Here is an 8,809-nt window from a genome sequence, read left to right as displayed (position 1 = left end):
GCATGCCCGCGCATGGCGGATTTGCCTCCCCCTCCGCCAACGAGCACGCGCCAGCACCCGATCCTCGCTCGCTCAGCCATGCCCTCGCTCGGCCCCCTCCGTGCACGCACAAACCACTGTTCCCCCCGCCCGCTCCACCGATCCCCATCCCCCAGATCCTCCCTGCAAATCAGATCCCCACGCCCGCAGCGCCTCGCCTCAGCTGCTCTACCTCTATCCCGCGACCTGCGAGATCGGAATCGCCGCGCCCCGCCGCCCTCCTCCAAAACGGCGTCGTCTTTGCTCGGGGTCACCTTTCCTCCCTCTCACTTCCTCTTCTTTCATTCAGGTGTGTTAGTTAAGCAGAGGAGGTGGCTTGGCTTGTTGCTCGTGTTTCTGCATGGATGCGTCCAGGGGTTCAGCAAGTCGCTAGCCATGACGGTGCTCTCCGAGATCAGGGACAAGACCTTCTTCGTCGTCGTGGTACGCCTCCTGCCTCCATCCCCCTCACGTCACGTCGCCTGCTCTTCCTCATGTCCTTTTGCTTGCCTTCCATGTCTCTCCTTGCGTGCGCCATTGTCCCGTGTGACTGCATAGACGGGTCGAGTGCACTCCCGCCAGGTGTTCGGTGGTATGCTGCCACGCGTGCCTCTTTGCTCGGTTGTTGGGTGCGACCGTGGGAGGTAAATTTGTTAGGAGGACAATTTGCGTTGGCTCGATCCCATCACAGCATCGTGCGGTAGCTGCAGAAGTGCAGATTCGCCGGTGGAGCGAACAGGTGAAGCGCCTTGGAGTCGAAATCATGGTTCGATTCGCTTCAGTTTCTACTGCTGCTGAGCTGAGATGACTTCTTTTTATTAATTTTTTAAGTAGTGACAAGTTGTTTGCTATAGATTGGGAGCTCGGATTTGTTTAGGCTCCTCCACCGGGAGAACTAATTGTGCGCTTGATTTGATGCGGCCAGAATTTTTACCCCATTTAACTCGGTGCGGACTGTATCTTCAATTTGTTGGAGCTATTGCACTTGCCGAATTCGCGATCCTGCCATATCGGTAGTGTCCTCTGTTTCTAGAGGACTGTCACCAGTTTTGATATGATGCTTTCCCTCTTCCACAAGAATTGATTCAGCAGAGTACACTTGAAATAACGTAGCTTGAGGATTGCGTCTTTAGAGGATGAGGGATTTGTCAGGATCTGGACCTAGCAAGACAAACAAACCCACTTTCTTTTTAATTTTTGCTCAGCTGTTGGGTGCGACCGTGGGAGGTAAATTTGTTAGGAGGACAATTGGCGCTGGCCCGATCCCGTCACAGCATTGTGCGGTAGCTGCAGAAGTGCAGATTCGCCGGTGGAGCGAACAGGTGAAGCGCCTTGGAGTCGAATTCATGGTTCGATTCGCTTCAGTTTCTACTGCTGCTGAGCTGAGATGACTTCTTTTTATTAATTTTTTAAGTAGTGACAAGTTGTTTGCTGTAGATTGGGAGCTCGGATTTGTTTAGGCTCCTCCACCGGGAGAACTAATTGTTCGCTCGATTTGATGCGGCCAGAATTTTTTACCCCATTTAACTCGGTTTGGACTGTATCTGCAATTTGTTGGAGCTGTTGCACTTGCCGAATTCACGATCCTGCCATACCGGTAGTGTCCTCTATTTCTGGAGGACTGTCACCAGTTCTGATATGATGCTTGCTCTCTTCCACAAGAATTGATTCAGCAGAGTACACTTGAAATAACGTAGCTTGAGGATTGCGTCTTTAGAGGATGAGGGATTTGTCAGGATCTGGTCCTAGCAAGACAAACAAACCCACTTTCTTTTCAATATTTTCCAGTGCCTGCCTTTATATGTTTATTTTTTATGACCTTTTTTCGAGCAGTAGGGTATGATGCCTTCATTTTGGAAATGGGTAACAATCGAGTCGTGGGAAGATGTGATTCTGGTTTCATGGCAATCAGAGTCGGATTTGTATTTTCACATGATTTTTAAAATAGGCCAAACTGCAGTTTTCTCTCGGTGTACAAAAGCAGGTCATGCTCATTTTTTTGTTTCTCACATTATGAGTCCAATAGCAGATCAACTACCTTGATAGATGCAATTTCATTTGTTCTTTGCAGGACTATAGCATCGATGTTGGGGACCATAATTAGGGGTACCCTCAAGGTTCCTAAATCTCAGCTGGTAACCCCCATCAGCACAAAGTTGTAAAGGCCTGATGGGTGCGATTAAGTCAAGGATCGATCCATTCGAGGGACGCGATCACGCCTCGCACGAGCCCAGCCTCGGGCAAGGGCAGTCGACCCCGGAGGATCTACGTCTCGCCCGAGGACCCCCTCCAGCGATGGATACACCTTTGGCTCGCCCGAGGCCCAGTCTTCACCAAGAAGCAACCTTGGCCAAATCGCCACGCCAACCGACCAAATCGCTGGGGCATTTAATGCAAAGGTGGCCTGACACCTTTATCCTGACGCACGCCCTCCAGTTGACAGAGCCAAAGTGACCGCAGTCACTTCACCGCTCCACTGACCGGTCTGACAACAGCGCCGCCTGCGCCGCTCCGACTGCTGAGCCACTCACAGAGTGAGGCTGACAGCAGCCAAGTCCGGCCTCAGGCGTCATAGGAAACTCCGCTTTGCCCGACCCCAGGGCTTGGACTCGGGCTCAGCCCCGGAAGACGACGGACTCTGCTTCACCCGACCCCAGGGCTCGGACTCGGGCTCAGCCCCGGAAGACGACGGACTCCACTTCGCCCGACCCTAGGGCTCGGACTCGGGCTCAGCCCCGGAAGACGACGAACTCTGCTTCGCTCGACCCTAGGGCTCGGACTCGGGCTCAGCCCCGAAGGACGACGAACTCCGCTTCGCCCGACCCCAGGGCTCGGACTCAGCCCTGGCCTCAGCCGACGGTCTCCGCCTCGTCCGACCCGGGGGCTCGGACTCGACCTCGACCTTAGAAGATAGACTCGACCTCGACCTCGACCTCGGAGGAGCCTCCACCTCGCCCAACCTAGGGCACGGACCGACCACGTCAACAGGAAGCGCCATCATTACCCTACCCCGAGCTGACTCAGGCTACGGGGAACAAGACCGACGTCCCATCTGGCTCGCTCTACTATACAAGTAATGATGGCGCCCCGCACGCTCCATGACGACGACGGCTCTCAGCCCCCTTACGGAAGCAAGAGGACGTCAGCAAGGACTCGATAGCCCCGACAGCTGTCCTTCCGCCAGGCTCCAGCGCTCCTCCGACGGCCACGACACCACGCGAACTGTGTGCCAAAACCTCTCCGGCTACCACAATGGCATGTACTTAGGGCGCTAGCTCTCCCTCGCTAGACACGTTAGCACATTGCTACACTCCCCATTGTACACCTGGATCCTCTCCTTACGCCTATAAAAGGGAGGTCCAGGGCCCTCTTACAGAAGGTTGGTCGCGCGGGGAAGGACGGGACGGCGCTCGCGCAAGGCCGCTCGCTCCCTCCCGCGTGGACGCTTGTAACCCCCTACTGCAAGCGCACCCGACCTGGGCGTGGGGCTAACACGAAGGCCACGGGTTCCACCTCCCACGCCTATCTCCCTCTGGCTGCTTTCTCCCCCCCTTCGCGTTCCGCCTCGCGCCGACCCATCTGGGCTGGGGCATGCAGAAAGAATTCACTCGTCGATCCAGGGACCCCCAGGGTTTCGAAACGCTAACATTTGGCGCGCCAGGTAGGGGCCTGCTGCGTGTTGACGAACAGCTTCCCGTCAAGCTCCAGATGGGCAGTCTCCAGCAACCACTCCAGCCCGGGACGGTGCTCCGTTTCGGGAGTCTTGAGTTCATGTCCCTCGACGGCAGCTACGACATGATACTCCTTTCCCCGCCGCGCGGCAGCGACAATGGCGGTCGACAGCCCGCCCGCCGGCGGGGAAATCGACGACGCCTTCCCCACGTGGTGGAAGAACAACATTCGGGCTTGTCCCGTCCCCTCCCCCGCCGACGGAGGAGGAGGCGGGGCAACCAAGGCCAAGCAGGAGGCGACACCTCGTTGGCTGTCGAGCGAGTCGACGGCGCCGGCGCCCCAACGGAGAGCGCGTCGGGCATCGGCCTTGTGTCTGAGACAAAGACGAGCGTCGTCTCCCCGCAACACACCAACCTCAAGCAAACGGACGACGACAGCACGCTCGCGAAGGACTTGCTGGGCGTCACCCTAGTACCTGAGACGACGGTGCAGTCAGTCCCTGACGTGACTTCGTCACCGCCCATCGACCAAAAGGTACCGACCGATTCCCATCTCACGCCTTTTGGATTCGGCCTCGACCCGCCAAGCAACTCCGCTTCGGTGGACATTCTCATAGAGGCGAGTCCAAACCCTCTGGGGTATCGTGTGCGGTCACCCTGGGACCGGCTGACGGCCGTCTCGACCTACGGGCCCTCGGGGTCCGAGGAAGATGGCGAGCCCGACCTCTGTTGGGATTTCTCCGGACTTGGTAACCCCAGTGCCATGCGGGACTTCATGACCGCATGCGACTACTGCCTTTCCGACTGTTCCGACTGTAGCCGCAGCCTCGACGACGAGGACTACGGTTCAAGTCGCGAATGTTTCCACGTCGATCTAGGGGGTCCCGGCGAAGGCAACCATCTTGGTATACCGAAGAACGGTGATCCCCCTAGGCCCGTGCCTCGCATTGACATCCTTCGGGAGCTAGCTGTGGTCCCCGTCCCGACGGGGGGTCATGACCCACAGCTCGAGCAAATCCGCGAGATGCAGGCCAGGCTCGACGAGGGAGCAGGAACGCTTGAGCCGATCCGCCGGGACATCGGGCAGGAATGGGCGGGCCAACCTCCGGTCGGAGAAGCGCGTCATCTCCCCCAGGGCATCTAGCACCACATCGCCGACGACGTCAGGGTAAGGCCGCCACTGGTTTCCAGTGGAGTCGGCCAAAACCTTGCCGCAGTGGCAATACTTCTCCGCGCGATGCCAGAGCCATCGACCACCGAGGGGCGGCGTATCTAGGGAGAGCTCAAGAATCTCCTGGAGGACACCACGGTCCGACAGGCCGAAAGCTCTGCCTCCCGAAGTCAGGGGTACCCCTCGGAACATCGCGCCGCGACTTCCCGATTCATGCGGGAAGCCTCGGTCCACACCGGGCGCACGCGCAACACAGCGCCTGCGGCCCCGGGTCGCCTCGGCAACGAGCACCATCACCACAGCCGTCGGGCCCACCTCAATGAGAGGGTGCGCCGAGGCTACCACCCCAGGCGTGGGGGACGCTATGACAGCGGGGAGGATCGGAGTCCTTCGCCCGAACCACCCGGTCCGCAGGCTTTCAGCCGCGCCATACGACGGGCGCCGTTCCCGACCCGGTTCCGAACCTCGACTACTATCACAAAGTACTCGGGGGAGACGAGACCGGAACTATGGCTCGCGGACTATCGGCTAGCCTGCCAACTTGGTGGAACGGACGATGATAATCTCATCATCCGCAACCTCCCCCTGTTCCTCTGCAACACCGCTCGAGCCTGGCTGGAGCACCTGCCTCCGGGGCAGATCTCCAACTGGGACGACCTGGTCCAAGCCTTCGCCGGCAATTTCCAAGGCACGTATGTGCGCCCTGGAAACTCCTGGGATCTCCGAAGCTGCCGCCAGCAGCTGGGAGAGTCTCTCCGGGACTACATCCGGCGATTCTCGAAGCAACGCATCGAGCTGCCCAATGTCACTGATTCAGATGTCATCGGCGCGTTCCTCGCCGGCACCACCTGCCGCGACCTGGTGAGCAAGCTGGGTCGCAAGACCCCCACCAGGGCAAGCGAGCTGATGGACATCGCCACCAAGTTCGCCTCTGGCCAGGAGGCGGTTGAGGCTATCTTCTGGAAGGACAAGCAGCCCCAGGGCCGCCCACCGGAAGATGTTCCCGAGGCGTCAACTCAGCACGGCGCCAAGAAGAAAGGCAAGAAGAAGTCGCAAGCGAAACGCGACGCCACCGACGCGGACCTTGTCGCTGCCGCCGAGTACAAGAACCCTCGGAAACCTCTCGGAGGTGCCAACCTCTTCGACAAGATGCTCAAGGAGCCGTGCCCTGTTGGGGGCCTTCGTCCTCCGAAGGTCCTCAAAAACATGATTTGATAATGTTTTCCAAGTGGATTATATGAACAGGTATCTTCGGACTCAGAATTATGAACATGGAGTACGGTCAGGACGAAGCCTAAACCAGACGAAGGGGGATTGAGATAGAGGACGGGCTGATTACCAAGCTGTACGAAGGATGGTGCACCGACGAAGCTGTTCGCAGGAAAGCTTCGTCGCGGTAGCAGAAAGGGGAACCGACTTAAAGATGAAAAGACCACTTGGGCCTTAACAGATTCCCATAAGTCATTAGCAAATGTAGTGGACATGAATGTAATTTTACATGGGCTGCGTCCCACGTCTATAAATAGATGAACAGTACTCTCGTACTGTTCACGCTGACTTGGCATTTGTTTTTGCGTCATCCTTGTACTTTTGTCTTCCTACAATCCGAAGGTACACTTGTAATTTGAAGTCATTTCTATTGTTGTATGATAATAAAATAGAAATGACATTGTGATAAAATTTAAATACTTATATTACCTTTTGCGTTACGTACATGACCTTCGTCACAGCTTATTGCGTTTACGAAGATATATTGTTTGTGACCTTCGTCCGGAACACATTATATCCCGAAGGGAAATAATGTTTCAAAGGACGAAGGACCTTATCATTTAATACTTTCTATGTTGCCTTGTTCTTAATCCGAAGCATTTGAGAACAAGTCACCAACATTGGCGCCCACCTCCGGTGAACTCACTTCCACTTCGAGTTTTTTGAACACCTTCGGAAGCCATAGACCCTCGCTATGGCACCGAAGAAAGCTTCAGCAATTGGGGCTGCAGCTCTGCAACCGCTGGACCCCAACCAGGAGACTGTCTCTCTTCGGGAGGCCCGAAGCCAGAAGAGGAAGGTCGTCAGCCCGACGCTTCAGGAGGATGAGCTAGACCAAGAGATCAGGGATATGGAGATGCTACATCAACAGGTGCAGAGGAAGAAGGAGAAGATGGCCAGGCTAGCTGAGTTGCAAAGGCAGATAGACGAAGCTTCTGAAGAAGTTCGCCATCTTACTCACGATGAGCAGAACAAAAGGCCTCAGCAAAAAGACCTTCATCAGGAGGGCTTCTTCAACGAAGATGACTGGTATGACAATTTCCATCATGGAAATTTTGTTTTCGTTGATGCTTCTCCCCTGTCCGCTGAGCTGCAGGCTACACCCTGGCCTCCGTCCTACAAGCCACCCCAGCTTCCCATGTTCGATGGCCATTCAGACCCGAAGCAGTTTTTGATGAGCTACGAAGCAACAGTGTCTTCGTATGGTGGCAACGCTGCAGTCATGGCAAAGTCTTTTGTTATGGCTGTTAGGAATGTCGCTCAGACCTGGTATTCCTCCCTTCGACCAGGAACGATTACTTCATGGCAAAAGCTGAAGGACATGTTGTTAACCAGCTTTCAAGGGTTTCAGACGAAGCCGGTCACTGCTCAAGCCCTGTTCCAGTGCACTCAGGATCATGAAGAATACCTTCAGGCGTATGTCAGAAGGTTCTTGCGTTTGAGGGCGCAGGCACCAACGGTGCCCAATGAAATTGTCATCGAAGCCATGATCAAGGGGCTTCGTCCTGGACCTGCAGCTCAATACTTTGCTAGGAAGCCTCCTCAGACTCTGGAGAAGCTGCTCCAAAAGATGGACGAGTACATTCGTGCCGACAATGATTTTCGCCAAAGAAGGGAGGAGGCTTTCAGATTTTCTGAAATGACCAGGGGCTTCGGAGGAAGATTCTATCCGAGGCATGTTAGGTCCATCCACAACTCTACTCAAAATGATGATAAGGGGAGTCAGCAGAACAGACCGCAGTGCTCCTCACAGGCTTCGGGGCAACAACAAACTTTTTTCCGGCCACCAGCTCCAAGAGGCAGAGGCGCCAGGGGCTTCGGCGGAAGATTTGGAGATCAACCAAGGAGGGTATTTTGCTTATTCTGTTGTGAAAACAAGGGCCATACCACCAGGATGTGCCATGTTACCATCCAGAAACAAAAGGAGCTAGCAGAAGCTGCAGCGCAACAGGGCCAGCCGAAGCAGGTCATGCATACTGCTTCGTACCATCAGCCTTACATCCCGGAATATGTGGGCAACCACCCTGCAGTTTCCGTAGCTTCGGCGAGTCAACCTCAAGCTTCATGGCAACAGCCCCCGCCTCCACCTCCGCTGCAACAAGGCCAACAGCCGGAAGGGAGCCAATATGTTCCGCACCAAAGGGATCTCAGAGAGCAATCTGAAGCTCGCACAGTCAATAGTACTGTGCCAGAGTCGAAGCACATTTATTGACAAATATCCTACTTTGATAGCACAGTCTTTTCCGTTTAGTTCTATTTTCTGTGTAATAAAGAACATTTCAGTTTTCATGTAATAGTTTCGTGGTTGGTTATGAGGAAAACCTATTTTCTCCACAGGCTTAAGTTGCTGAAGCTTAAAAATTTGCGGCAACAAGGAGGACCTTCGAATTATTAAAAATCCTTCGAAGCAACAAAAAGTCGTTCTAAGGAACGCAGAGTAAGTTGCTGAAGCTACAAAAAGCCGTTCCAAAGGGAGCGCAGTGTAAGTTTTTAGCTCCAAAGACGTTCCTAAGGGAATGCAGAGCTTACAGCGAAAAGTCAACGCTGATACCGCCTAAGTAAAAGGCGAAGAAGCTCCAAAGACGTTCCTAAGGGAATGCAGAGCTTACAGCGAAAAGTCAACGCTGATACCGCCTAAGTAAAAGGCGAAGAAGCTCCAAAGACGTTCCTAAGGGAATGC

Source organism: Zea mays, chromosome 3 (genome assembly GCF_902167145.1).
Source record: "Zea mays cultivar B73 chromosome 3, Zm-B73-REFERENCE-NAM-5.0, whole genome shotgun sequence".
NCBI lineage: Eukaryota > Viridiplantae > Streptophyta > Magnoliopsida > Poales > Poaceae > Zea > Zea mays.
Note: the sequence above shows the minus strand (reverse complement) of the source record.